Source organism: Bubalus kerabau, chromosome 12 (genome assembly GCF_029407905.1).
Source record: "Bubalus kerabau isolate K-KA32 ecotype Philippines breed swamp buffalo chromosome 12, PCC_UOA_SB_1v2, whole genome shotgun sequence".
NCBI lineage: Eukaryota > Metazoa > Chordata > Mammalia > Artiodactyla > Bovidae > Bubalus > Bubalus kerabau.
This window is the reverse complement of record NC_073635.1, coordinates 23,083,519-23,087,283: the sequence shown is the minus strand read 5'-3', so window position 1 is coordinate 23,087,283 and position 3,765 is coordinate 23,083,519. Positions and strand designations below refer to the sequence as shown.

Genomic DNA, 3,765 nt, shown 5'->3' with positions numbered 1-3,765 from the left:
AGACCTTGCCCTAAGATCAATCCTTCTAAGTATGATTTTATCATGAATGGGGAGACTTGTTAGTCATAAAAATCAGGAATTTTTATCAAACATGTATGCATTATTTCAAATGATCTAAATATAAATTTAGTAGAGAGTTGGATTAGAAGTCTTGGAATTGATGTCTAAGCCTGTTCTAAGAGTTATATGCTGGAAGTGTGTGTATCCCTGGTTCTGACCATCATTTAATCATTTCAATAAAATGTGAAAAGTGAAAATGAAAGTGAAGTCGCCCAGTCATGTCCGACTCTTTGCGACTCCATGGACTGTAGCCTACCAGGCTCCTCCATCCATGGGATTTTCCAGGCAAGAGTACTGGAGTGGGTTGCCATTTCCTTCTCCAGGGGATCTTCCTGACCCAGGGCTCGAACCTGGGTCTCCTGCATTGTAGGCAGATGCTTTACCGTCTGAGCCACCAGGGAAGTGGAAGTTCAATAAAATGTGAGCTGTAAGGCAAATCCTCTTTAAAAGTTGAAGGCTGAAATGCAGATATCTGGCACTAAATAGTTCCCAGTACTCCATTTAATGACCGTCATGATTCGTGGTTGCCAAGTAGCTTATTGGCAGGAACTTGCAAACTAGGCAGGCAGACGAACCTGGACCAGGTTTATTTAGGCACAAGTTACTGTCTGTCTTCTTATCTTGTTTGGAGGGGACTCAGTGGGGGTGAAATGGGGGCAAAGCTATGGGGGGTAATGGCAACAGATTTCTAGATGCTCCAGGGGCTGGAAAAAAAAAAAAAAGCAACCTGAAACTGGGTCGTTTTACTCAGCAAGTTGCACTCCTGCAGCAGCAGGGTTTTTTTTTTTAAGATTTTTGTTTGTTTGTTTAATGTGGGCCATTTTTAAAGTCTTCATTGACTTTGTTGCAATATTGCTTCATTTTATGTTTTGTTTTTTTGGTCATGAGGCATGTGGGATCTTGGCTCACAGGGTTCAAACCCACATCCCCTACTTTGGAAGCCTGAAGTCTTAACCACTGGACCACCAGGGAAGTCCCAGCAGCAAGTTTTTGATGCTAGTAACTATTTGACCTCTGAAATCTTTAAATTTTAGGGAAGATTGAAACAGTCAACAAGTTTGGAATCCACAATACATTTGGGGAGACTAATTTTCTCTTCTTTCAGTTCAGTTCAGTCACTCAGTCGTGTCTGACTCTTTCGATGCTATGGACAGCAGCATGCCACGTATCCCGGTCCATCACCAGCTCCCGGAGCTTGCTCAGACTCATGTCCATCGAGTCAGTGATGCCATCAACCATCTCTTCTTTAGCACTTCCCTTTCCAGATCCACCATAAATTCTGTGTGCAGGTATATCACCCCCATACCCCCACCCACTCTCCTTTATACTTACTCTCTCTTACACACACGCATGCATGCACACACACACACCAGAACACACTTAAGAAACACAATCTGGACCATCTTGACTAGTCGCCTTCTTGTCTACTTTCTATAGTCTTCTTTTTTGGCTAACATGTGATCTGTTTTGGAAGTGAGACAAGGCTTGGTTCTATGTGTTGGCCATCTTCTCCTGTCATTCCTCAAGGAGTCCACACTCTGAGGATGGCTGTGTTGGCATCAAGAGTCACAAGAACTGTGTTGATTCTTCCAGAAAGTTCTTCATCAGATTTGGAGGGAGGCGGAGCTGGCTGCTTCAGAAATGTGACTGACTAGGCTAGTACAACCAACTGCAGAGGTCCCCTGGGGCACCAGACACCCTGGACCTCCAAACCCCTCTAAAGATAGGACCATAGAGACAGAGGAACACAAACCCAGGAACAGTGACCCAGCATGACTGAATTATAAGAATCTCCCTTAAAGTCAACCAGCAAAGGTTGCCCTTCGGGTACATCAGCAGAAAGATGGATCTTGAGAAGAACACTCTCTGTTTGGCAGGCTTCCTTTGGCATTTAAGACTCTGGCATCCACAGCCTTGGAACAGAGATGGTTCATTTTTCAAGAGCTGGCTGGAAATTTTACAGAAGGAGGATTCCTCTTGAGCTTTGCATGCACAAGAGATTGGAAGAAGGGTGGGGACCAAGTGTGTGGCCGTATTCTACTTTTAGTCTCTGGTTTCTTGGAAGACACCGTGTAGCCACTGATTCCAAGGCCTTTAGAACTATCCAGGTGTGGCTATTCTGATGAATGGGCTGTCTTTGAGCTGGTGTCTGGGCAGCCCTCTGATTGGTTCAGGACAAACCAAAGCACGTGGCATAATCAGTGATGAAGGGCTGACTTCTGTAGAAAATCCTCATCACCGAAGTTAGGGTTCAGAAGAACAGCCACGGTGTCAGTCTGTTCTTGGGGGTAGTCCCAGCTTTGCTTGTAGTGTCTTGCTTGCTCCCAATCGTCATCTCCTGTCTGCTTGCCCTGTGTGCCTCGAGTTCCCTATCAGACACAGAGCCAGCACCTTAAAGAGATGGATTCACCACATTTGCTTAAGACAATTCTCTGTTATGTGTCTAATTTTGTTGACTCTGAGGCAGTAAATTGCCAAGAGACTGAAGCCTTTGATTGCAGGTTGCACAGCATGGTAGGAGCACGAGATGTGGGATGGAAAATGAACTCTTATATTTACCGTTTATCAGATACATGGCTTTTAAAATTATTTGTTTATTTTTACTCTTGGCTATGCCAGGTCTTCACTGCTGCGCCAGGTGTGGGCTTTCTCCAGTCGCAGTGAGCGGAGGCTGCTCTCTAATTGGGCTTCTCGTTGCGGTGGTTTCTCTTGTTTCAGAGCATGGGCTGTAGGGTGCATGGGCTTCAATAGTGGAGGCTCGTGGGGTCTAGAGCATGAGCCCAGTAGTCCATGGGCTCATGGGCTTAGTTGCCCCAAGGCATGTGGGGTCTTCTGGGACCGGGGATGCATTGGCAGGTGGGTTCTTAATCCCTGGGAAGTTCCATGTACATGGATTTGACAAGCCACATAAATTCTGTTTCTTCACAAGTGCAGTGGAGCTCAGATGGCTGTGTGGATTAAATTGGATAGAAGTATTTGTGGTGCTTTCAAACGGTGGTGCTGTAGCATTATCAACATGTTAAGTCCCATATTAATCAGGATAACTGGTGTTAGCTGATGTAACAAACTAACTTCACTCCTCAGGGACTTAAGAACGTAAAGATCTCCTTATTCTATGCCCAGTGCAGGTTGGTGGGATGGGAAGTAGGTGAGAGGACTTTGCTTCTTGCTGTCATTGAACAACTCAGGCTCCTTCCTTCATGTTGCTTTTCTTTCATCTGATGTCTTGTCCTCAACCAATGAAAGAAAGAGAATATGGGGACACATACCTGCTCTTAACTGCTTTGGCTTGAAACTGACTCACAGGTCAAGGGGTTGGAAGCTGCATTCTGGCTGTGCCCATGAAGAGGAGGACAGTGTAGATGTTGCTGAGCACTAGAAGTCTCTGCTACAGCCTGACATTGCTAATGATTTTATTCCTCAATGGAGACATTATTTTATGCTTGTTACACTGTTTCAACTCAAGTGTCATTACACAAGACATGCTCTCTTTGATGATCACCATCAGAAATCAAGTTGAACAAGCCACTTTGAAAGTTTTATAAATACATTTAATCTTCCAAAGCAAATTTTAGGCAATGGAGCATAAAGAAAGAAGTTTATTTTGGAGCTGATGAATAAAATAGGAAAAAAAAAAGAGAAGAATCTTCTGATTGAAAGATGAAAATCAATGCTTGTGTGCGTCAATCCTGTAGCCTTGCTTCC

The 3,765-nt window shown here is 44.4% G+C and overlaps 1 non-coding gene across 1 annotated transcript; it reads right to left on the bottom strand.

Moving 5' to 3' along the window:
* Nucleotides 1–388: 388 nt before the first annotated feature.
* Nucleotides 389–461, bottom strand: TRNAC-ACA (transfer RNA cysteine (anticodon ACA)). Its single transcript has one exon. It is a non-coding gene; the product is annotated as a tRNA-Cys (tRNA).
* Nucleotides 462–3,765: the final 3,304 nt, after the last annotated feature.